This window comes from Cricetulus griseus, chromosome 2, assembly GCF_003668045.3.
Source record: "Cricetulus griseus strain 17A/GY chromosome 2, alternate assembly CriGri-PICRH-1.0, whole genome shotgun sequence".
NCBI lineage: Eukaryota > Metazoa > Chordata > Mammalia > Rodentia > Cricetidae > Cricetulus > Cricetulus griseus.
The window spans coordinates 164,344,189-164,370,999 of NC_048595.1; the positions used below are offsets into that span (position 1 = coordinate 164,344,189).

At 48.1% G+C, this 26,811-nt stretch overlaps 1 protein-coding gene across 5 annotated transcripts in view; it reads left to right on the forward strand.

Moving 5' to 3' along the window:
• Positions 1 to 26,811, forward strand: part of Ctif (cap binding complex dependent translation initiation factor) — a 241,089-nt gene that overhangs the window by 85,367 nt on the left and 128,911 nt on the right. The window lies entirely within an intron of this gene.

The window sequence follows — 26,811 nt, forward strand, 5'->3', positions numbered from 1 at the left end:
GGTGGCAGGGGAGGGAGCCCGCAGCTGCTCGGTGGGCAGCAGATGCCACTGCCAACCTTCCTCTTTCCTCCCTCAATCAGCTAACGTTCACAGCCAGGTATTTTGCTGCAGCCTTCCAGAGAGAGTTGCATGTGTTCCTCAGGAAGGGCACGGTCCCTTCAAGGAAAGGACATGAGTAACAGACTGAGTACTGCATCATTAGAACTGTAAATGCCGATCAGATGCTGGCACCTTGCCCAGGTCAGAGTCCCTTAGGGCAAAGTCTGTGTCCTCTACCCATAGGCACCACCTTCCCCCCCCGCCATGTTGGTGCAATTTCCAAAGCCTTGGAGCTCCAGCTCAGAGCAGAGGACTGCAGTGGCTCCAGGCTTAATGCTTGCAGTAGTTCTCCTGGGAGCACTGGAGGAGTGGGGTAGGGTAGGGTACCTCAGTTGGAGATCAGATGTGACACTGGTCACTGGCCCCACCCCATAGCCAAAGCCCAGGACCACACACTTGGCAATCCTACCTGGGTATATTTTCACAGTGAACAGTAAATCCCTTTCAGTGCAAACCATGGGGATTCCTATTGCTGGGGATGCTGGAGCCTTTGGGCCAGGCCTAGGCACTTGGTGCTATACATGGTCTTAAGGTAGCAGGGTAGGCTATGTCAGAAATCACCCCAGCTATAAGAATGGCTCCCCGGCCGGGCGTTGGTGGCGCACGCCTTTAATCCCAGCACTCGGGAGGCAGAGGCAGGCGGATTTCTGAGAGTTCGAGGCCAGCCTGGTCTCCAGAGCAAGTGCCCGGATAGGCTCCAACACTACACAGAGAAACCCTGTCTCGAAAAACCAAAAAAAAAAAAAAAAAAAAAAAGGAAGAATGGCTCCCCAACCACAAATAGCATTTATTAAGGGTCAGCACAGATGAGGTTTGGCTGTGTCCCCTCCGATATACATATATATATATGTATATCCTGTGGAGGTCAGAGGACAGCCTCAGGTGCTGTTCCTCAGGCACTCCTTCTGCCTCCTTTAAGACAGGGTCTCTTGTAGGCCTGGTGCTCACAAGTTAGACTAGACAGACTGGCCAGCAAGTCCCAGGGGTCCTCCTGTCTCTACCCTAGGAGTGTAAGTGCATGCATTTCACACAGCTTCTGGGACTCGAATTCAGGTCCTCTTGCTTGTGAGGCAAGCATTTCACCAACTGGGCCATCCATCTCTCCAAGCCCTGCTGATGATGTAAGGAGTCACCAAGGCCCCACTTCCTGTGACAGCAGTAGGAGAGGAAGGGTGGGCTGAAAGAGTCCTGCAGGCTTTACAGCACTTGCTGTGTGGGGGCTTAGGCTAGCATTGCTCTCCAGGAGCTCTGGTCAAGTGAGGCAGCAGACTTGGGATTTATTCGCTGTGGATGCTGAAACCATAGTGCAGGGCAGAGCCTGGGACCCACACAGCTGGGCTTACACTGGGGTCTGGAGGGACTTTTATGTGTCATCATGGCACTGCATTATGAACTTTCTGGTCTGTCTGCCATGTTACAATGCAGGCGACATTCCATTCCTCATCATTATGGGTGACTGAATACTGCCACTAGAGGGCGTCAAAGCATCACTCTGCCAGCTCCTGTCTGGCAGAGTAAGAAACCTTGGTCCCCAGCAGTCAAAGGTGTCTTTACAGTCATCCTTATGAAAGCCGGTGAACAGATTGTCCCCAAACAGCCCTATGCCGAGTCCAGAGGAGAGTGAGGAAGGAAAGGACACACCACTTGGATCCAAGCATCCTCTGCTATGCTAAGGTCTCCAGGAGCCTTCCGAACATATGGATGTTACCCCAGGAGGACAGCTACATAGACAAGAGGACTGACTGCCTTTCCAGGATGCCTAAGCATGCAGGGGATGCAATACTGATGTGAGCTTGGGGAGCTGGAAAATGTTGGCTTCTGCCCTTGGAAGGACAAGAGCTGGTAGGCCACTTGAGGGGACAGATAGAGTTCCAGGCTCCATAATCTGAGCCACCCAGCTTGATCAAGTTCAAATCCAGGCAAAGGAATGAGGCCTGCTCCACTTGCACACTCTGGCCTCACCTCTGTCCCATCTCTGAAGAAAGCCCCAGCTGTGGACTTTTTCACCCCCAGGTGTGGTGGCTTCAGGAACTCTATCCCTTCATTGCTGTGAGTCTCTGCCCATCCCACCTCGACATGCATATAGAGATACCAATCTGACATGCTGTCTGTCTGTTCTTTAGGCAGCCCCAGGGTCTCCCTGGATTTCTTCATGTTCCCTGGGCACAGACAGGAGCCTCACACCCTTATTGTAATGCTTTTGTGTGTTCTGCAAAGCCCCAGTAAAAGGATATTCTTAGTTGATGCATCTGATGTCTTGCCTAAGGTTTTTTCTGTTTTTCCTATACAGATATTGTTTATGTGTGGGTTTTTGTTTGTGTATGTTTGGTTTTTGTTTGTTTGTTTGGGTTTGAGTTTGTTTTGCTTTGAAACAAGTCTCACTTTGTAAACCAAAAGCTGACTTCAAACTTACATCAGTTCACCTTCTTGTTCTGCCTCCAGAGTGCTGGGATGGTAGTCATGTGCCACCATGCCCAGCAAGGGACATGTTTTGATCCTTTTCCTTGGCTTCTCCATCAGGCAAATGGCATGCCGTCTGTGGTTTGTTTGGCAACGGGAATGACAATACGCCTTACTTCTTCGTTTTGTGTCTCTGTTAGGAAATTTGTAAACTAAATTCTATGCTTGTCGATAGTTAGTAGTTGTCACTGACCTCTAGTGACTGAGCTGGCTTAGGGGAAGTTGGCCAGGCGTGCCTGAAAAGTTCGGCATAACTAAGTCAAATGGAATGTCTTGCCTCATGAATGTGCCCAAGACACTCCCTATGGAGGACCCCCCAAAGGCCCAAGGGACAGTAAGTAACCTTCTGACTTCAGGAGAATGTGTCTAAAGCATTTCTTCACACAAACCCCAGAGAGGTCAAGAGATACAGAGGGAAGAGCACAGTAACTAGGGGTAAGGGTTAGCACTTAGATTCTTCCCATCAGGCGTCAGATAAAGACTGGGTGAGAATCATACACTCACCACACTCCCTGGGTGTGGTGGAAGCTGGGGGACAATCAGCCTCCCGTGAAATGATAACCAAGATTCCCCTGACTCATCTAGTACTTGGCAGAGTTTTTTTTTAAAAAAAAAAAAAAAAAAAATGTTGAGGCAAGAGCTTCTTCCTTATCCTCCAGCAGGTGGCGCTAGTGCTATGTGATACTAGGATAGTGGATTGGCATTGCAGCTGGAGGGGCTGTAGCCAAGTCTTCAACCCTCCAGATGGGAAAGAGTGACTACGGTCCCCTAGGGCTGTGCTGTTGATCTTGCCAAGTCTTCTGGAAACTTCCGGGATCTGTGAACTCATAGGCATAGGATTAGTAAAACATCCCCAAATGTCCAGGCACAGAAGTCATGTGACCACAGAGCTCCCTTCACCCCAAGCACTGCCCTCACTCTTAAGTGCTGCCTCCACTTCCATCTCAGCCCTTCTGTAGAAGGAGTGTGTTGGCTTCTTTCCTTCGATGCACAAGTACCAATGAGACACCTCTGAGGGGCTGCGTTGAAATGTGGTGCTGGATACCTTCCCGGTGGATGGTGTACATCGTTCTCTAGTGTTCCCTCAGTGAGACGCCACCAGTGGGTGTGAAGCAGTGACTGAGGCACCAGAGACACCACCAACGGGTGTGAGGCAGTGACTCATGCCTCCTAACATGTACCAAGTGCTTCCATGAAGACACTTGCTTCCTTAATTTTTTTTTTATTTAGGGCTTTAAAATTATTCTGATCATATTCTTTCCCCTTCTCCAACTCCCCCTGGATCCTCCCCACTCCCTTCCCTACTCAACTTCATATTCTTTCTCTCTCAAGAAAAAAAAAGAAAGAAAAAACAAAAAAAGTTCACAAAAAAGCATGGAGTCTGTTTGTGTTGGCCAACTACTCCTGGGCATGTGGGCTGCCCTTGAGTGTGGTTGACACACCCAGTGAGACTCTATTGGAGAAGACTGATTTTCCCTTTCCCAGCAGGTATCAACTGCAAAAGGCTTCTTGCTTAGGGGTGGGGCTTCGTGTCCACTTCCCCTTCTCTGTGCTGGGATTTTTGTCCAGTTCGAACCCGTGTAGTCCTTGTGCCTGCTGTCACAGTCTCTGTGAGTTCATATGTGCTTCCGCTCTGTTGCATCTAGAAGACCCTGTTTCCATGGAGTCATCCATCCCCTCCGGCTCCTTAATCTTTCCTCCTCCTCTTCCACCTGAATCCCCAAGCCCTGAGGGGAAGGGTTTGATGAAGACAGCCCATTAGGGCTGAGAAGATACTTCTTAGTGAGTTGGTTTTGCAGCTACCATCCAGTCAGGTGTCCCCTGCTCTGTAAGGCCTTCTGAATGCTGTATGCTATCCCTGCACTCTCACCCTCTCACTGTATTCTTCCTCTCGGCGCCCATCACAAACATGCTATATTGATGATTGTCCGAGCCTATTCTCCCACTAGTTGTTAGGTGCACATAGACACGTCTGAGGAGCTCATGGTTGGATGAGTAAGTGAGACCTGGATTGCTATTGTCCCCGAGGGTCTCACTCTCACCCCATACCTTGACCCAGGACATTTACTTCCATCTCATAGGCTGCTGTGAATAGAGCCTGTACTTTCCCTGAATTCTCATAGCCACCTAGTGACAGCTCCATTCTATTATCATCTTATGGTTTGGAGAGCTGGCATCAATTACCTTGAGCTGAACCCACAGCTTACAAAGGGAAGCCAGAATTAGAATTTGGACAGCATAAGCTCTTTGTGAATGGAGACCATGAGGCAGCAGTTCTGCAAACCCGTTTTCTGACCCTAGGCAGCAAATGATGTTCAAGTTAAAGGCAAATTTCATTTCTTGAATGGCACAGAACAAGTGGTTCTTTTCTCTCTATTTCTGAAGGCAATCAAAGTGGAAAGGGGGTGGGGATGAGAGGAAAGTCCCTACTGAGAGTTTTGAAGAAAGGTAAAATATATATGTTCCTTTAAAAATCAGACAAGTTTCTAGTGCACCACCCTCCCCCACCCCGCCCTGCTGACTGAAGACGAGTGCCTACCTACGAGAGCCCCTCACCTCTCCAGCCATCACTTCCCCCAGAGTTTCCTCCCTTAGGACAAAAATAGGCAGTCATACAATAAAGGAGACCAGAAGCTCTTCAATCCATGGCTTCCTGTCTGAGGCTCCAGGTAGCAGGGCCCGTGGGGACCAACAGGCAACGTGCTAGTGAGTGGAGCCTATTGTTATTTTGGTCACTTGTGTGTGAGTCTTTTTTTACAGAAATGACTATTTGGGAGTTGAAGACTTCTGGTAGTGACAACCAGGAAGGGCCCTTGGGAAGAGGCAACTGGCTAAGTCGGAGCAGGTTCCCACGGGTTCTTCCCCTCCCTCCCCTATGAGGAACAGAATACAGGGAGCCAGGACCTGAGGTGGCAGCAGCTCTTGGAATAGGGCAGGGCCGATTGCAAGGGGTCCAAGGAAGCCCACCATCCTTATATGACACAGGTTCTGGTGTCATATAAGGCAACTGGCCAGGTTCTGGCATCATGCAATCTACACTCTAAGTCTAGTCATCCTGTACATTTTTTAAATAAAGTTTTATTGGCACATAGCCACTGCCCTTTATTTGCTCATTAGCTGTGGCAGGATTTGTACTGTAGAGCTAAGTAGCTATGCCACCACCCTGTTGACTCCAAACCTACAATATTTACTATCCAGTCCTTTACAAAAGAAGATTGCCAAATGCTGGCCTGGAGCATCAATAGAAAAAAAAAAAAATGACCTGCCATCTCTCACCACAGAGAATCTTGTAATTCATCTGAAATAATTCTCTCCATTTCTTTGTCTGCATAGAGAGGACCAGATACCTGTTTGACATTGTGAAACTCAGCTGGAGTTCAAGATGTGTGCCAAAGCAGAGATGAACAAGCATTTGTAAATTGTTGGTGCAAAGTGCTTTGTTACCAGGCCCCATTCCAGCCAGAAGTGTGCACACAAGGGCAGGCTTGAGAGACAAGGAACCATTCTTGGGTGTCTTGGGGTTGCTGAGGACTGAGGTTCTCTTGGATTCCTGTGGCTCCCTCAGACTGAGTGTTACACGGATGAGGTCTGCTTGATGTCGGTTTACTACAAGGACTGGGTGCTCCTCCTACTCACCTGTCCTTTCCTGGTATACCCTTCCACTCCTTCACCAGTCTTCCCTCGCTTTCTTCTTTGAAGCCATCCTGAATAAGCCAGACCACATCTGCCCTCAGAGCCTCCCTGGCCCTTCCAGGGACTTGATACCAGGCCAGTTTTGACTGTGTCTAATGTTTCGTGACTCCTCGGTGTGTTTGTGCTTCCTGGAGGAGGGAGGCCTTGAACTCAGAAGGGCATCAGGAAAAAGGAGAACGCAGCATCTAGGGGAAGTAAGTGGGTGATGGGGCAGTGAGGGCAGGGACAGGGCCTTCCCGAGACGGTTCCATCAGCATCAAGATCAGCTGGTAGAGGCTCAAGGCCAAGTAAGCATGTGGCTGGATGTTCTCAAGTGAGGAAATATGTGATGAAAGGCGGATTTGGGAAGCCATGGATTGAGGTTTATGGGGTCTCCTGGTAGAGACCACAGGGGATTCCTACAATTGTACACGGCTTCTAGTGGCAGCTAGGAAAGATGTTTGGTTACTTGGTTAGGGTCAGGTTAGGGACTGTGACTGGCAGGTCTTTTTACCACTGGAAAGGTTATCTGGCCCATGCCCTGCTTTGAACTAGACCATACCCATAATCCTTTTCTGGATTCTACAAGGCTCCATCTGTCATGAGGGGATGATCATAAAGCCAGCATGGGCTAGGGAGCATTTGTGGGGAGGAGAGTCACAAGCCTAAGGGACAGACCCAGGGAGGCCAGACCAAACACAACCTCCTTCAGGGTCAATGCTATGACAAGAACTACTCTGCCCTGCCCTACTTGGGGGTGAGCTGGGCTTGGGAAGAGGTGGCCAGCAGAGGTGCCAGGCACTCAGTGCTGGGACCAGGCTATAAGTTGGCCCACTAGGCCTTACCTGTAAGTGCTTAGAGGTAGTGTCTCTTCCACCCACTGGTACACCAATCCTTCCTAGAAGGCCTGTGGCCCATGGTGAGTTGGTCACTGTCACCCTCCACTGTGTGCGTGCACACACACACACACACACACACACACACACACATGCACGCACCCATTGCCATTGCCACTTTAGTGAGGCAACTGGCCGCTTGGGCCAGTCCCAGTAAGGTAAGTTGCATGCTGATCTGCCACCTGCTCTTGCCTGTGATCTGCCAGCGGAAGGAGCCGTGAAACTGGGGAAGGAGAAGGTGTTGTGAGAGTGTGAAGCACCCATTATTCCTTTATGAGCCTGGGGCCACTTCTGGTCTCCTTCCTGGCAGCAGTGGGATTGGGGGTGGAGAAGCCGGTTATTTTCGTTTACCCGGGCTTCTGTCACCAGGAGTGGCAGTGGGGGCGGACACGACTACGTGCTCTCCAGCAGGCGTTTGTGAATGGGCCCCAGCTCCAGGGCCAGCGCCAGCAGGCGGCCCCCCCAGGACGCTCGACTCTCACTGGCTTGATGTCGCATTTTTCTGGTATTGCAGTGGCTGGGTGGAGGAAGCCTTCTTCTGGCCCAAGAACAATACCAGGGTCAGTGCAGGGACCTCCCTCCTACACCCTCTTCCTTCCATTGTGAGCCCTACACAATCCCAGGCCTCCAAGTCCTGTGCAGCCGGCAGGGGGCTGGTGGTATCAAGCCAAGGAGAGATCAGCAATGTATGTGATGGTCCTAGTCACCTGAGTTGGGGGTCTTGAGGAAGCATAGGGCCAGATCAAACATATTCAAGAGGCCAGTGCCCCTATGCTTTGCAAGGGGCTGTCAGCAGGATGAGGCCTATAATAAAGGCTGCTGCATTCTCCTGGCTGACCCAGAGAGTCCGAGCACACCCAGGCTGACAAAGTCCAGGCATTTCTGCCCACCCCTCCACTACATAGATAAGAAAACAGGCCCTGGACCCTAAAGGACTGACCAAACCTTTTCTTGTACTTCAGAATTGCTTCAGAATTCTTCACTGACCCTCAGAACTGGCAGAAAACTTCTAAATTTCTCTCGTCTGCAAACCCTGAGCCAGTCTGTGTTCTAGCCTGCCTGGTGACAAATTAACAGGCCCTTGGTCCAGAACCCTGGTCTCCTGCCTGAATGCCCTTTCTCTTTGTCTGCCTGCCACACACCTGTCCACCAAAGGCTGCTGGATGTTTCCCCATCTATGAAGCCCTCCCTAATAATATACTTTCCCATGCCCTACAGTAAGGATATGATTCACCTGGACTCTGCCAGCACTTCATACATACCTAAAGTTAACAGGCTGCCCCCTTCATCACCACCAGTGTGTAGACTTTTCTCTGCCCCACGCATGTGTTCTAGTTGAACACACACCTTACTTGCCCCTGCAACAGATTCTCAGTGTGGGATTCCCAGCCAACAGCCTCAGAATCCCCTGGAAATTTACCAGAAGTACAGATTTCTAACTCCTGGGTTTCTTTTCACTCCATCTGAACTAGAAGCTCAAGGTTGATCCCACATCTGCATTTTAGCAAACTTCCGAGGGGACTCTCGTGAGTGCAGCCCTGATTATCCTTGATTGTGGTGCTGGCATTAGAACCCATGACTTCTTGTGTACGAAGTATCCGCTCTGCCACTGCACTCTCCAGCCCCCATGCTGCAGCATCAGAACCTGAGGACCTACTTGCAAGCAAATGTGATTTTATTTGGTTGTATGGAGGTGGTCACAGAAAGAGTTGAGACAGGATTTGGGTGTATGTAGCCAAGGCTGATCACACAGTATTTATTCTGATGTGTCAGCTTGCCAGGATTACAAGTGTTGCCCTATAGCAATAGCTTTTAATAACTTCCTGGTAATTTACTGAGTAGTTGATATCAGCTAATCCTGTCTCCTTCTATCAGTAGCTATGGTTTTTTTATTGCTGTTTTGTTTTGTTTTTCTATCAGTTTTCACAGATGAAGGACAAAGACTTCTGCAGTATTTGATAACCTGGGATGGAGATTTGTGAAGGATTAGGGAGTACAGGGAGGACACAGCCCCCCCCCAATGTTCTGTAATTGTTTGTATTACAGATGACTCCTAAGCCTTAAAGCCCTGGAAGAGCCACTATAGACCAGGGCATCTGGGAGGCTCATTACTGTCACTGCAGGTGAGGGTCAGCACAGCCGTGTGAGCATCAGTGGATTGGGCAGTTGGTGGCAACCCTGGTTTATATATACATGGAGGGAAACCATGTAAGCACAGCCCTTTGCTTCTGCTCAGACTCTGTGTATATAGATGAACCATCTACCCTCCATATGTACTGGATGGCCACTGACAGTGGGGAACTTGTTCCCAAACTTGTGGCTTGTCAGCAGGAGACAGTGTCATTACACACTAAATAGCAAACAAAAGCCAAACCAGGAATAAACCAGCAAAACACAAACTCTTGTCTGCAGAGGAAGCCGTTACGAGTTGACGTTAAAGTGGCCATGAGCTCACTGCAGAAATCAAGCAGCTATAGCTGAAGCAATTCTGACCTTCCCCTCTGGGCTCTGTGGTCTAATTTGGTGAACAGAGAGTGCTAGGGCAGATATTCATCCCCCAGCCTCCTCCTCCCTCTGAAGAGTATAGTCTCCATATTGCTTCTAGTTCCAATTTGTCATGCATATATGTCATATGCACATGCATTCATGGGTGTGCGTGTACATACACACACACACACACACACACACACACACACACACACACACACTGTGTTCTCAGCCACTCACTCAGAAGGTACTTCTGAAGAAAGGACTTGTTAGATGATAAAAGCATTGTGTATAGTTGTGTGTTCTTCAAAGACAAGGGTTTTCCTTTTGGCACCAACCTGAAGGGCTTAGAAGAAAGTTCTGGGTGGAGCTGTTGGCCCTACTTGATTCCCACAAACCTGGACTTCCACTACCAATGGGGGATACGATGTACCGTTCTGCTGCCAAATGCCTTGGTGACTCTGGTGATTCCCAGAGGTCTGCCAGCCTGGTAAGATCTGGTGAAAAGAAAACGGCAACCTCCTCATCCACTGAGCAAGAGCAGCCCTGCAGCAGGCCACCTGCTCCAAGGGTGCCTACAAGGACCTGTTGCTCCAGGAAACCCAGAGCTGTTGTCACAAGCTCTATATCAATTTTAGTCAGCAGAGCATAAGCCTGCCTTCTACTACCTATGTGGTACAGAGTTGTCAGGTGAACTGGCAGCGACTGTGTCCTCAATGCAAAAGCATGTCAGAGTAAGGATCTTCAATGGCCACATCCACAGTCTATGACTCTGATTGTCACAGTTATTTCCAACTCAGAATAGTGGGCACCTCTGGTTTAGGCAGGATCCTAAGGATGGAAAGGAAAAAGTTGATAGGGATACTTCCTGCCTCTAAGGATGCAGTTCTCAACCTGTGGATCATGACCCCTCAGAAAACACAGACATTTATGTTACAATTTATAACAGTAGCAGAATTACAGTTATGAAGTAGCAGTGAAATCATTTTATGGCTGGAGGTCACCACCACATGAGGAACTGTATTAAAGGGTCACAGCATTAGGAAGGTTAAGAACTGCTGTTCTAAGGGGTATAAGCCCAAAGAGTTACACTTGCTGACTCATGTTTTCAACATTCTACATGCTTTTATAAAAATTAAATAATTCCAAAGGCCACATATGCTAGTTTTCTATCACTAAGAAAAATACCTCATAACTTTTAAAGGGAAAAGACTTGTTTTAACTCACAGTTTCAAAGGGTTTAGTCCATAGTCAACAGGCTCCATTACTGTAAGCCTGTGGTGGGTCAGAGCCAATCCCTGGCTCCCCTCAGTGTGTTCTTAAATGTTCTTTTACCTAACCACAGTTTAATGATCAAAATCAGGAAGTTAACACTGATAGACTAGATATTAATCTACAGACCTTATTTAAAGTTTGGTAGTTGCCTCATTCATGTCCTTTATAGATGAAGGTTTGGGGGGTGGCTTTTTGTTTTGTTTTCTTTCTTTTGCTTAGAGCCCAGGATCACATACTTGGCGGTTAGTTATCTTATCTAAAGCATCTCTTTCCTTGGTCTTTCTTCTGTGACTGGTCTTTCTGCTGTGATGGTGACATTTCGCAGAGTGCAGGCTGGTTACTTTGTAGACTACTCATGGACTTGGGTTTGCCTGGTGATTCTTCAAATGAATGCCTTAGGAGAGGTGTTTTCCACTGCTTGGTACATGGAGCCAGGAGGCACTGGGACTGCAGGATGTGATGCTAACCACCTGGCACTATAAAGTTACATTTCCCCTTTGTAATTAACAGTCAGAGGCTATTTGAATCTGTATAGATACACTGTTTCTGATGATACTTTTTACCCAATGAATTTTATTGCTTTATTCGTTGATGATTTGTACCTAAAATCTTATGCTGGCCAGCAAATGGTGACTTCTCTGCTTTCATTTTATTAGCTGATTTTCTACTATAGGCAACATCTGTCCCTCTCCCTTTATTTAGCTAGTCATTTGTGTTGGTTCATAAGTTTTAATTCGGGGGATTATAATCCATTATTTGTTTTGAAGCACAAATTGTCCTAAATTTGTACAGTGGGAGCCTCTTCAAACTGGCTTCTGTGTTTCTGAAATGTCCCATCAGCATTTGCGTTCTTCTGTAGTTCTTGCACAGGAGGCTGGCTGGTTTCATCTTGTACTTTTTCTGTCCCAGTCTTAGAAGCTACTATTATCCATAGAACCAGAGGACATTTTATTGAATGCTTTTAGAAACCAAGATTGGATGTGAGTTCATCATTACTGTCAGGGATCCTGGTGATTTTGACTCTCTCCTATCCTTCAAGTTCCCCCTCAGATTGGAGCCTCTGGCCTCTTTGCCTGAGAGAAGCCTCTGCTTCTATCATTTCCTCCCAGCTTGTGAACCCTGTCTTTTCTGGTGTCAGGTGCCTTCAAGTCTCAGGTAACAGAGATGTCCAGGTTCTGCCAGGGTACCAGTCAGTATTCTCTACAGACAGCACGGTGGCTCCTGCCTTCATTCTTCCATTCACTGTGTCCTCTGGAAGTTGTTTTAAAAATCTCTTTTACTCTGTGCTTCTGTGGATTTTATAACTTTTCTGTTAGTGGGAGGGGAGAACAGAATATAATTGAAATAAACTTACATAGCCAACCCATCATGTCAAATCCAAAGTCTCATTTGGCTGGATGTTTAAGAAGAAAATTAAGGTGCTGAAGACACAGTTCAGCCACTCAGGTGCTTGCCTTGTAAGTGTGGGAACCTGAGTTTATCCCCTGAAACCCACACTAGAAAAGAGTTCAGTATGGTGATGTGATCTGAAAATCCCTATAGGCAGATCCTTATGACTTTCTTGCCAGCCAGCTTTACCTTCTTTGCACACTCAAGACCACAAGAGACCTGTCTTAAATAAAAACAGAGTGTTAGGTGGTGATGGTGTGTGCCTTTAATCCCAGCACTCAGGAGGCAGAGGCATGCAGATTTCTGTGAGTTTGAGGCCAGCCTGGTCTACAGAGTTCCAGGACAGGTTCCAAAGCTACACAGAGAAACCCTGTGGGAAACCAAGGTGGGAAGCACCTAAGGAACATCTGAAGCTGACCTCTGGCTTCCCTACACAAGCACACAAATGTGCAGGTGCGCCCCCAACACATGTGAGCATTCACCTACACATACATGACACAAGGAACGAAAGTAAGAACGGGTAGGCTGCAGGCAGGCCTGAGCTTCCAATGCTTGCCAGGGGCTAGCAGGCCAGATTATGTTGTCTGAAAGTCAGGTGATGAAGTGATCTGTCTCTTAGTCCAGATCAGAAAACTGGCCTGTGACTAGCACTCCAGGGAAGTTGTCATGGGGCTAGAGAATAAAGGCGACAATCTGATGTACCTGGAGGCCAGATATAGTGGTTTGTTTGTTTGGCTTTTTTTGTTTCCTGTTCTTCAAAAGCTTTAGGAAGGAAGACACACACGCACACGCACACGCACACGCACACGCACACACAACAGTTCTACAAATCAGTAGAAGAGCACATGAGGCAGAATGAGAGCCTTCAGCCAGGCTGAAGATTCCTGAGATTCCTGAGATTCCTGAGAAAAATCTTTATGCTCGGACCTTACAAAGGTTGAGACCCCACACAAGAACCATCAGGATAGGGGTACCCAGAGACTCCATGATAACACCCTTAGGATCCAGCCATCCCTTATGTACTTTTGAAACACCTCTGGTAAGACTCCTGGCAGCAAGCCTTGAGAGTCCTGAGAGATGGGTTCTAGTGTTAAAACACTCCTGACAAGGGACTGGGCATGCAGTCAGGGCTCTGTTCATCCGGGAACCATCGAGTCACCATTAAGGTGCGGGAAAAGTGTGCAAGCTGACTGCAGAGAAGGGGTGAGCCTTCCCAGAAAAGCTACCCTTGCAAGCTTCCAGGCCTTGGCTCATCACTAGTCTCGTCTGTGGCCACCCAAGACCCTCCCCATTGGTGTTACTAAGAAACATGATCCCCACCTATCCCCACAGGTGGCCTGGTCCCAGAAGGCATCATATAAAGTACAAAATGTCCTGAGAACCACAGGCATAGAACTTCTGTGTAACTTTAGTCTCCGTACTTGAGAGTTCCTCCCATCTGGAAATGTTGGAATGAGTCAGGACATGCTTAAGACAGTTTGGCTAGCTACTCTTGAATAACATATCATACCCTAGTGCTAAGGGGGTGGCCACCCGAGAACTTAAGGTGACGGAGGACTGGTCTCTAAGTGGCCTGAAGGACTATGTGACTATGTGTAGGCCCTAGTTCCTGAAGGAGTATGGGAATGGCCCTAGTTCCTGAAAATGTTTAATTTCTAACTGGTCACTGGTGAGGATTTGTCCATTGACTCTTGAAGCCTTGATGAGTAAGTTAGAAATGGGATGCTAGGTTGGGATTGGCTAAGGGAAAGCTCAAGAATAGGATGTCAAAGCTGGGTCCGTGGACCAGCTGGCGAGGACATGGGAACTTGGCTGCCTCACCCTGGTGGCCAGGTTAAGAAGCAGCTGTTGCTGTGTAATGTTGTGAAGATAGGACATTTCTAGAACATGGTATCCTAAAGACAACCTAGTCATCCCCATTCTGAATGCATCATTAAAGAATGAAACTGAAGACTCCAATAAGGGCTGCCCCCAAGACCACACAGCTAGTCTAGCCACAGATTTGGGGCCCAGGGTCCCCAGGCCACTATGCTTCTCAAACAGCCTACGGTTTCTTTTATGATGCCTGTTCTTCGTAAAGGGCTCACAGGACATCTGTTTAACAATTCATTCTAGAATTTCTGAGGGACCAAGTAGGTGACTTTGAAAAGATTTCAGCACTAATGTGTCTGCACATAAAGTGTTCTGTAGAAAGGAAAGTAGAAAAAAAAGTAGAAAAGGAAAGAATCCATGCTGCCAGTTTTACCTCTGCATGCTACTGCCTTCCCAGTAGGCCCCAAGAACAATGCTATGGGAGCTGCTGACTTCAGTCCTCACCCCCTGGGAACTCTCTTTAGCTCTGTGTGTTCAGGGCTCACATAGAAGCCAGCATGGAAGATGGATTCATAAAAATACCATCGTGAAATGGTCTGCTCTGTTGTGTCTGGAAGATGCTGTTTCCTTGGAGTCATCCACCACCTTCTGGCTCTTAACAGTCTTTCCACCTCCTCTTCCACATAAATCTCTGAGGCTTGGGATCTGGGGGGGTGGGGATGAGGAGTTGATGGAGACATCCCATTTTGGGCTAGTGCTCCAAAGTCTCTCACTCTCTGCACATTGTTCAGTTGTGGGTCTCTTTGTTAATCACCATCTACTGCAAGAAGAAGCTTCTCTGAAGAGGGTTGAGTGATGCATTGATCTGTGGGTATAGCAATATATAATCAGGAGTCATTTTATTGCTGTTTCTTTTGCAGAGTAATAGTAGTAGGTTTTCCCCTGGTGCCCATGATCTATCTAGTCTCAGGTTCTTGGCCAGTTTAACAGTATCAGGTCTGGGTTTCATTTCCTGGGTCTTTAAAAATCCAATGGTTTTTTTTTTTCCCCACTGTGGTTGTTTACTCCCATAATATGTGCATCACTATTGCACCAGTGTGTCTGTGGTAGGTTGCAGAGTTTGTAGCTGTGTAAGATTGATGATTACTTTTCTCCTCTGGCAGTATGCAAAGTATCCTACCAGCACTGTGATGCACTGTGAATGCTAATAGCTAGTATGGTGATGCACTGTAAACACTAGTTAGTAGGGGTGAAACTTCTTGCTGGGCACCAGCTCTATTTATCCATCTTCAATAACATCAGTACATGGTGTCTTCAGCATTAGGGCCTTACCATCAGGTTGTGGAGAGCAACCAATTGCTTTTTCAATAGCTGTGATATTGGGGGGTGGGATATATGGGACCCCACCCATTCGTTTTACAGTTGGAAAAACTGAAGGCCAGACAGCAACTACTCTGGGCACAGGGCATCTGTTCCCGCCCAGTTCTGAGCAGATGAACAGCATTCAGAGGCTGCTGTGGATCAGGGATCACCCTACATGCGGAGAAGCAATCACAGTCCAAGGGGTTTGGCACAAAGGAGATTTGCAAGAGGGAAAGGGGCTGCCAGGTTCCTGAGATTCCTGAATGTTTAGCCAGGCCCCAGCATCTTACCTCGTTTACCTGTCCCAGATGATGTCACCCCCTTAGAAGCATATTGTTTTTATGGAAGCGTAAGTTAGATTTTGTACCCAAGGCAACACTCTGGAGTTCACTTGGAGAAAAATCATAAGATCCTAAGGAAAGTTGCCCATAAGAAGCAAAAAGCCTGTGAGAGAACTCTGTGCTATGGCTAATAAATTTCACCTGGCCCAGCTGATAATAATGGTTAGGCTAATCAGAGGCTGCCTGTGTGAGGGAAAGTTGCTGTGCTACTCTCATGACACATAACATACATATACAGAGGGAAGGAGGGAGAAAAGAAGTGAGGGAGAGGAGAGAGAGCCCCCCAAGATCCCATGGGAGTATTTTACAAAAATGCCCGGAAAGCCCATTGTGGTCTGTGCACTCTCCAGATCATTACTTGGCTTCGCCCAGGTCAAACAGAAACATTCGCTTGGCAAGAAAGGAGAAGATGTTCCCTTTTGAGGTCCTTCCTGCCAGCACCAAGAGCAGCATTGTTCCAGCAGGCTGGTGTGTGGTGTTTCAAGGACATGCATCACTCCCTTTCACGGGGTGCTTTGAGGACACCCAAAGGGCAGCAGCATGGGTGGCTGGCCCACAGTCAGACTGGCTGTCTGCTGAAGGAAGATGGTTGAAGACAAGGAGCCCGACAAGACAAGCCCAGAGAGGGGCACACAGAGTGAGATGAATCCCACTGTATGAGGGGTTTACAGCATCAAAAAGTAAGGGATCAGCAGCCAAACTTCTAACATCCCAGTACAGTGACTTTTGTCTTTTTTTTTTAATTAATCACACCCAGCCTTAAGTGATACTCATTATTCATCTTCTTTAAGAAATCAGGCTATGTCAGAGCAGGGACTGGATCTGATTGGCCAAGTAATTCCTCTTTCCCATGCCTATACCCCACCGTTGTGTTCCCCTCTAAATAGCTTTATACTCAAACACTCATAGACTATCACCTTCTGTCTCCAGCTGCCTCCCTAATCCCTATTAGTCCTTCTGATCTCTGGCCATTGTCACGGCCACCTGCTGTGTTGGGGTCCTGTCCTCTTCAATCCACTCCGAGTGGTTTACAGAATGCACTTAGCCAACCATTTGACTGATCTGCTCCAGCTTGGCCTCACCTGCCCTCACACACAAGACCAATCTCCCCTTGTGCATGGCATCCCACACCCAGCCCCTGCTCTCTCGTCCAGCTTAGGGAACCACATCTTTCCTGTCTCACACCCTATGCATCAGCCGCACTGGACTCTTGTGGGACCCTATCTGGACCTGGTGACCCATTCTAACCTAGTGCCTGGCACAAGGATTAGCAATGAAAGATAGACCTTAGCAAACACACATAAGCAACTCTGGTCCAGCCTGCATTACCCTAGGACCCAAAGGGTTGAATTTGGTCCTGACTTGCCCCTTACAAGCTGGGAGACCTTGACAAACTACTTTAACTTTTGTTTTCTTGTGTCTAGAATGGGATGATAAAATCTTCTTGCAAGCCACCATCACTGATGGCTGTCATGAGAATCAAGCAAGGGGACTGAAGTGCTTTGAAGGCTACAGGACACTAGTGCCACTTCAGGCCTTCCGTGTGAACATTGGCGAGTGTGTGTTCAGGGCAGTTCCCTGGGGTCTGCCTGAAACCACTTACGTTCAGCACTATGTGTGTGCTTACAGGCAGACCAGACACACTGGTGGCAACACGGGCCTCTTCCCTCTGCATTTTTATAAAGTGAATCGGGTGAAGGAAATGTCTAGGAATAGACAATCTTCCTCAACTCCCCCAAAATAACTTCAGTGGAAACAATTGTGGTAACGTTCACTCTGATGTATTGTTTCAGCCTTCTGCGATATGGGAAAAGGCCTCCCGTCATTTCCAACTCAACTGGGAGTCAACTGGACTTCCAGAGAGGTCTGGAAACAAAGGGGCTGAGCTTGAGGGCTGCCCTGGGTGTCAGGGCCTGCTGGTGCTAGACAATCCTGAGGCTGTGTACACGTTTGTTCTTCCTCTCTCCTTCCCTTTGGGGATATACTTGCTTGACGCCTGTGGATTTTCCCATGGATAACATCTCGGGGGTCGTTATCAGAGGTGTTTATTAGAACTGCACATGGTTGTCTAGAGCTTCCTCTGGCCATATAGGCCAGAACACTCAGGGCACTTTGCCCCCACACCAACCCAGTCTGCCCCCTCTGAAGGCGCCTTCCTCCTGGGCCTCCACCCACATAAAGATGTTTGACTTCTGTGCCTGGGTCAAGGCCTGAGCCAGCCTTCCCACCACCCTGCTGCTGCTCATAGTCTCCCTAGCTAATCCGCCCTCATCAAAGGACCCCAGCCTTTTCTTTGTTTTCTCCCCACCGCCTCTTTCCCTGACTTCTGCAGGCAGCCAAAGTCTTCCACCAGCCTGTGAGACAGACAAGGCCTAAAGGTTTTTCTTCTTTCCTTCTCCCATCCACTGATCCACTACCTCTTAGTGATTGCCCCAGATTTTCCAGGATAGCTTTCTCTTCCTATCACTGTACCCTTTCAAAACAAAACCTCAGCTTGTGTGAGTAGATGCAGGTTAGCTCCCTTCTTTACCCTTGTAAAAGCCATATTAAACCCTCTTCCTATTTCTGGTTGCACATACACACAGGCATACATGCACACATATGCACACATAAGTATATGCACATATATACAGAGAGATCTAGTTCTTTCTTGCCTCTGAAGTCTTTCTTAAGTCTCCTAACCACCACCTCTCTGCCTCTGATGCTCACACCCTTCAGTCTCTATTGTCTCCTTTTTCTAAGAAGGCTTCCTTCCCTACCCACCCTGAAGGAGTATTCTGGAATCTTTGCTTTTTCAGCATGTGGTAGCTATCCTGCCTCATCACATTTAATACTCTAGGTCCATATACACTTAGCTAGTGGATCTGGTTAAACATGCAGACACCAACTCAGATGACTTAGGGGAGGCCCCAAACTTGCTTATCTCTGTCTTGACAGCCCATGGACTGCATTAGGCCATAGGACCTAGTAACAGTGAGTCCCAAATTGTTCTGCACATGGAAGTTGCATTTAAAGAAAAAAATGATTTGAAAAGCGATTGGTACCAGTTTTTCTACCTCAGACATTCTGATTTTATTGATATGTGCTATATGATATCCCAGAGTGATTATAACAGAGAGTGAAGAGTGGAAGCAGCTAGAAAACATGGCTAAGGCTATTTTTTTCATCTCTGTTTACCTTGTCTCCCTTGAGTGTGTGTGTGCGTGTGTGTGTGTGTGTGTGTGTGTGTGTGTGTGTGTGTGTGTGTGTGTACCTATGTGTGTGCACATGTGTGTGCATATTCGTGCATGTGTGCATGCATTTGTGAATGCATGTGTGTCTGTGTGTGCATAAGTGTGCATATATATGTACTCACTGATTGGCTGGCAGACTACATATTAGGCTCCTAGGTGATTAACTGATGATTAGCAAGTATCAACAGAGCCTTACCCTTCATGAGCAACCACACTAGCAATCAGGGGGCAGTCTACAGACATTTGCGAGCATACTGAAATCTACCTGGCCCCAGCTTTGACCCATAGGGTTCTATGAGGCGTGGCCTCAAAGGCTTTGGACATTTTTTTCTCACCCTCTCCATCCCCAAGGATTTAAAAAAAAAAAAAAAAAAAAAAAAGTCCTTAGCTTGCTTATAACAAAACTCTGCTGCCCACCATTTCCTTTTGCTCCTAGGCAATGATTCTTGACTTGACCTCCTTTTAGGTTGACCTAGGAGCTCCAGATCTCTGGCACCTAGGCTGCACCCATATCCAGTGTGTCAGAGTCCGCCAATGGACCTGAGCAACAGTAAGGTTTCAAGTTCCCCCCAGGCTGCTACAGAGCAGCCAGGGCTAAAAGCCGCTGAACTCAGTTTTTTTTTTTTTTTTTTTTATCACTGTAAATATAAACACAATCCATTTATCTTCCCCTAGCTCTTTCCTGAAACCAGGAGAGGGGAAGGGGTGAGGAAGTGGGACACCCACCAAATGTAAGAAGCCACCAGTGAGCTGCAGGTGGGGCTGAGCAGTAAAGGGAGAGTAACTGATACACAGTACACTCGGCCTCCTAGCAAGACTCCAGAGTTGGGATCCACAGATCCTGACCCAGACTCCAACACTGTCAGGCTTTACAAAGTTTTACTGAACTACAGCCACACTGCCGATTTCGCTATCCGATGGTGAAATTGAGTTGTTGTGACAGAGACCATATGGCCTGCAAAGCCTAAAATAGTTAGTCTTTGGCTTTTTACAGGAAAAGTCTGCCAACCCCTGCTCTAGAGGGGGACCCTGCATAGACTCCCCAGCTGCAGTTGACACATTGATGTGACACATATGCTGGGAAATTGTAAACCGTTCTTTAGACTCTTCATAATTTTTTAGTGGCCCTTAAAACAGAGCAGGTACAGAAGGGGTCTTGCTGACCCCTTCTTGCTGCTACCCTCTGGCCTTAGCAATCTCTTCACGTGACCCATTTGTGCTATATGTAAGCTGTCATCTGCTTTGTGGCCTCCTGGTAGAGAATTAGGAGGTCCCAAATCAAGCCCACCTAGAGGTTGGGAGCTTGGGCTGGAGCTGGGCTCTGTACCTGCCCTAGGATGGTAGTCTGGTAGAGACAGAGTGGAGGAAGAGCATGGAGCTACACTGAGCAGGACCCAGGGATGCGGGGTAGCACCAGCAGACACCAGAAAGCCAAGCTTCAGCATCCCGAGCACAGGTTCTCAGATTCTCCTCTGTTTCTTCTTGAGCCACCATGGTGCCCCCGAAAGTAGGTCAGATCACTGTCTGCTCCGGCCACGCTGGGGAAAATAGACACCAAGTAGGTCATGGGGCTGCTACTGCTTAGTGAGCCCGAAGGCAAAAACCAATGGTTGCATTGACTTGGATCACCCAGAAATACCCTTTTATGTATGTGACAGAGAAAAGGGTCCCACATGACAAAAGGTCAGGCTTGCTTTCTGGGAAGGAACAAACCCTGCACTGCTGACACAAGTGCACTCTGAGTCCTTAAAATATCCAGCTTCACTGAGAAATTAACACATTGAGGCAATTAATATACCAAAGACATGTGGCCTAGGACTTCAGTTGAGGCACAGCTCCATGCAGGAATGTGTCGGCCTGCAACACCTGGTTAAGAGGGCCTTTATGGATTTCTTACCATTCCTCCTGATTGGAAAGTGCCATAGACTCCATACTTCTCCGTAGGAGCAGGTTCTTAAGTATTGAGTTTTCAATCTTGCTTTTAGTTTTTGAACAGCCCCCTCGTCAGGGAGGTCCAGGATTTTCTCATAGCATTGACCATACTCCCTCAGCACAGCGGCACAGACAGCTCTCAGCATCTTAATTTGGAAGAAGGGACATGCTGTAAACAGAGTCCCCAGAGCAGCTGCCCCATGGATGTGTGCTTTCCACACCATAATTGCCTAGAGCGGATACACACAGTAGGACTTACCCCATTCCAAAGCTTGATTATCGCTGTCTCTATCAACTCCCCATCCTATCAACCAACATTTACTGAGTATCTGCTATGGGATTTGCCACTAGGTCGTGGAGCTCGGGTCCCTCCCTTGACTTCTGGATGGGTTCCTATGGTGGAGGTGCTGTGTCTGATGACTGCCATTCTGATGAATATCTCATTATGTTTGATTCTGAGCTGTATTCATATCGACTCTTGGGTTTTAGAAGAGTTGGCACTCTGGTTCCATCCTCTGCTTGCATGCCTTTAAAACTGCTGCTTAATGTAGCCTGTCTCCTTTTTCCACCTCTGTTGGGGATGGATCATGATGGTGCCTTCCCTCCAGAGCTGTTGGGAGATTTAACGTGTTTAATACATGCAAAACACAATACTTGCCTCAATGTGTGGTAGTCACTGTGATTAACACTGCCATAGTTTATAATCCATGCAGACATCCCTTTTCTCTTTCCTGACTGTCTTTCCAGGAAAATGAAATTGCTCACGCTCTTAGAAGGGAGTGTGTTTATTAGGCATGCTGGAGGGGAAGGAAAGAGCTGGCCATCTAGCTTCCCCTCATTGTCGGGCCAGCTCCTCTGCACGTGCCACCAGCTTCAGGATGTCTAAGTGCAGGGATGGCTTTGCTGTCTCCTTTGACTTCTTGCCACCCCGCAGTGGCCCACAAAGTCCTTGATAAGTTGATAAGTTGAAAAGTCAAGGGATAGAGCGAACAGGTTTTGTCCCACACAACTAAGCTGTTCTTTACTTTTCCAAGTTGGAAGGTGTCCACTGAGCATCTGTGACACTCAAGATGTGACTCTGGAAGTGAAGCTAAGGGTTTAGACAGGGAAGGTAGGACCCTAGGAGTCCCCAGACTCCTCCAACTTTGTCTAGGCTATAGTCATAGCTACAATTTATCTCCACCCAACCCTTTCATACCAATAGACAATACAAATCCTGGACAGAAAGCAGGAGTTCCCTGCATTTTATAATCAGTGATCATAACCAAGTAGGGACTGATGAGGGGGACACCATTTGATGCCTGATTCCTGGTCCCAGTTTGGGCTTGAGCCCTGTACCTTTCAGGTTGAAACTTCCAATCTTACTGTGCTGAACCTGTGTTACTTGCATGACCCCTCTGGATGAATTCTTCCCTTTGTAGACACTGATACCATAGTCTGTCTGGCTTTAGCTCTGTGAACCTAGGGTACCCTTGGATCATTCTCTTTCTATGGGCAGAGTTATCCAAGAGCACATCTCCATTTAACACAGTAAATCTGTACTCTAGAACTAGCCAGATGCATTCTCTCACATTGCCTGCTTCCATTTCTAGCACCTTACTTATTTCTCACAGTCAAGGGCTGGTATCAGTCTCTCCATTCTCACCAGAGGAAACCAGCTCAGAGAATATCTGACCACACCCGTCTGCTGCTTTGCACCTAGGACTTACTCAGCAAAACTGAGACATTTATTACAAGACTGAGAGCTCACAGAATCAGCTATGGGTATGACATCTCACCCTGCAAGCCAGTGAATGGCCACCTTGGTCCTCAAAGATCTTACAGTCTGAGTAAGGATTGAGGATCCAAACAGCCACCATCCTTCCTGTTTAACTGAAGAAGACATTGACTTTGTTAAGCACCCAGCTGTGTGTTAGGAAGTTGAGAGGCTGATGGGGTCATCAAAGATCCAACTTCTTGCAAAGCTAGAAATAGTACTTGCAAGCCACAGATGGTGGGCTCCTGGGTCCCTAGGTCACATTGTAAGTACTCTTAGTCCACACAGGGTAGAAGAGGATGACTCAAATCTGGCTCATCCAGAGTAATTCATTGTCTTAATTTCTTTCCAAGAGCTATTATGAAGGTCCACAGTGTCTGCCTGTGCAGAGGCCATGAGCATGCAAGTAAAGGAAGCCTAGCCCTGAGCTCCTGAAAGTTTATAGCTTTGCTGGGGAGGTAAACATGTAAGCAATTGCCTAGACTATTTGGACCAGAGATGGAGTGTTAAGGCATCTGTCCCACTGCTGTGACCACATGGATTCATTGTCATAGGAAGTAGAGCCAGCTTTGCAGGGCAGAAACATTGTGCTAGGGGTGAAGGCTGGAGCCTCTAAGAGAAGCAGACATGGGAAGATGCTGCAAGTCAGTCAAGAAAGAGAGCTGTTTCTGTGGAGGGGTGACTGACAGAGAGGTGTGGAAGTCCTTGGAGATTCCCTGGCTCACTGCTCTCCAGGCTCCTCTAAACCCCATAGCAGGCGCTGCTGCATCCTGGCTGCAGCCCAGCTCTCCTTCTGCTGTGTTTCCATAAATAGAGGTTGAAGTGACTCTCAAGACCAGTGGGATGAAAGCAGTCGCTAGAGCTTTCCTCCTGGGTGGACTGCTCCTGAGCTATGACCCATGAGTGGTACAGCGGGAATCTAAAAGTCACATCCTCCAAATGAGTACCTTCACCTCCCCTGCTGGAAAAGCTGTGTGGCAGCTGGGAATGCCAGCCTACTGCTGCCTGGTCTCATCCCTCAAGCCCAGGGTATACACTCTGGCCTTGCAGATCAAGCTGGAGACAATGCTTCTAAAGCCAGGTGCCAGGTGCCAGATGGTCTTACCAGAAAATGTCCTCCTCCCAAAGTCAAACATGCAGAAAACTTAGCTATCAGGAGGGGAAGAAAAGAAAGGAAGCTGGGTATAGTAGCCCACGCCTTTAATACCAGCACTCAGGCAGAGGCAGGCAGCTCTCTGTGAGTTTGAGGCCAGCATGGTCTACAAAGCAAGTTCCAGGACTGTTTCACAGAGAAATCCTGTCTCAGAGAGAGAGAGAGAAAGAGAGAGAGAGAGAGAGAGAGAGAGAGAGAGAGAGAGAGAGAGAAGAAAGGAGAAAAAGAGGTGAGAAAAGGAAGGAAGGAAGGAAGGAAGGAAGGAAGGAAGGAAGGAAGGAAGGAAGGAAGCAATAGAGGCCGCCCTGAAAACCTTGTCAATGAGGAGAACCATCAGCCCATGAGGGGAGGGTGGCCACAGGAGGCTTTCTATTGAACTAATATCTGTCACAAGGAAGAGCCCAGGGGCAGGATAGCCTGGGGAGGGGGTTTGGAACTGGAATAGGACTCACCTTCATGTGACTTGGGGTCAGAGGACAACTAAAGTATGAGGAGCAACTGGTAGCTGAGGGTTGTGTGGTTACCTTTTTCCGGGTGAATAGCTTGTGCCGAGTTGACCATAAAAAGTAACCAACACACTAAGTGTGTGATTCTTCCCCTGACCAAACCTACCCCGGAGTGGACTGGTTTTATAGAACATGTTGCAGTCGCATAGGGAGCATCTTACTCTTGCACTGACTTCCAGCACAGGGATATGTGTGTGTTTGTAAAGATGCATGTGCGTGTCTCACATGTGCTCTGCCCAGCACTGTGTATACAGGGATTCTCCGCCCGCCTTCCCTCCCTCCTTCCCTAGAGAAGCTTGATTTCCGTGAGCTGCTTGTCTCCAAGGCTCATACAGGTCAAGGTACTCAAGCTCATGGGTTGGATATTAGGGGAATGTAGCCAGGTCCCAAAGCCAAAGGGAAAATTGATTCCAGAGAGGAGTTGACAAGGAGTAGGCAGAACCTAGTGGCGGTCTATATCCAGGGTGACACCTCAGAGGCACACCTACAGCCTTCTGGCCATACACATGAAGAGTCACCTGAGAGACCCAAAGGTTGGTTCTCTTGCTTGGAGAGGCGCAGACAGATGTGCTGAGCAAGCTGTTAGCAGAAGGCCCACGGGTGTTCTCAAGGATGCTCTGAGAGCCTGGGCACAACTCATTCTCCTGCAGGGGAGTAGATCTTTTCTGAAAAGCAGGCACATCTCCTGTCTGAAGCCAGAACTCCCTCTGCCCTGACCAAGCTGTCAGAACAACCAACAGTCCTTCCAGGCTCTCCACTGGTTACTTCTGTCCTTGGGTGTCTCTGACTGGGTCATGCCATCTCCCAGCCTTATCTGAGTGGTCACAGTTCAGGTGAGCTGATCCTAGGGATGAAGTGACTGAGGAAGACTTTTCCTTGGGGATGGATGGTCTCTTCCTTTAGTCCTGGGTATGAACAAAGGAACAACTCCCCATGGCTGCAGCCTGCATGGGGAGAGGCCTGGATATGCGTTAGATCCCAGAACTCTGCAGCAGGAGTGAAGAGGTTGACACCTCTTGGATCATGTTATGCCACTGTGGGCAGCTCCATCTGTCAGCCCAGAGCTGAGAGCCTGGTCTGTTGCCAGCTCAGGACCAGCTTGGGAGGGAGTCTCAGCTTCCTGGCCATTGTCTATTGGGGGCACACCCAGTGTGTTCCAAGGGTGACCTGGAGAGGCCTAGAGTGAGGCAGGAAGGGAGGGAGGGAAGAAAAAGGGAGAAGAAGCCGTCCTGAACCTGGTCAGGGTGGGAGAAGGGAAGTGAGAGGGGAAGACTTGGTGTTTTTCCTTATTTGTGTTTTATATTAAAGAAAACAAATAATACCCTTTGAAAAACCCATTAAACAAAGCATATCCTGAAGGTCCCAGCGGCCCATTGTGGCTGCCTGGAGCCTGGAATCCATTCACACATTTTTGGCTGGATTGTTGGAGGCTAGAAAGACCGGGAGTGGGAGGGAAGGGCCATCATTAAAATAGTTTAAAATGGCTTTTGCTCCTTGGACTTAATAGAAGTCTGGGCCAAATAACCATAACTCCAAGATCCCATGTCTGCCTGACCCATTGTCCTCCCATCACCTCTCTGGGACGCTCCAACAACCCGGCCAGTCTGAGTATAGCCAAGGCTGCCAATGTCCTCCACTTTGCCCTGTGAAGGCAGTCTAAGGGAAGCCCTCCCTGGAGAGTCACAGCGAAGGGCTCTACATCCTCTCTCCCTGTTTGACCTCTCTGGGCCTTGATCTCCCTGACTGCCAAGTGGGACTTGGGGCCCAGTGGACCCCTTCTTGACCCTCTCTGTTATACCTAGATCTGTGACTTCTCCCTCACCTCGTTCATGCCTACACAGTATGAGAACTTGTAGGTATCGCAGGTACAGCAGGCCCCAGGAGAGGACTCTTCTCCTTGGATATCTAATCCTAGATCATGGCTCCTCCACTCTAGCTGCCCAGGATAGAATGACAGTGCTCCTGGACATGTCCCCACATAGATACATTTGCCTCTCAGGTATGCAGACCAGCTTCTGCAAATAATTCTGCCTAGGCCTGGTAGGATTGGCATTGTATATAAGCAGGTTTCTCCCCAACCTTGATGTCAATCTATAAAGAACTGTCATAAGGACAGAACATAAAAGCCACCCATAGAATTTTCCCCAGACCCTCCTTTGAAGTCTAGAAGACAATTAGTTCTTTGTATGTTTTCCCTAAATACTTCCAAAGAAAAGGAAGGGTAAAATTGCATGTGGGATTTGGACCCAGGGTTAGGAGTCAGCTTGTGCTCAAGGCTGAACACACCCATCTCCAGCTCTCTCAATGGCCTTCAGTAGAAGGTGGTGACATTTCTAACTGGAGACTGGAAAAGAACCTGTCCCCTTCCTACAGCCATTGGTTATGTACCTGACCCTTATAGGTAAAAGGAAGCACTCAGCTCTCTGGCTTGGGACTCC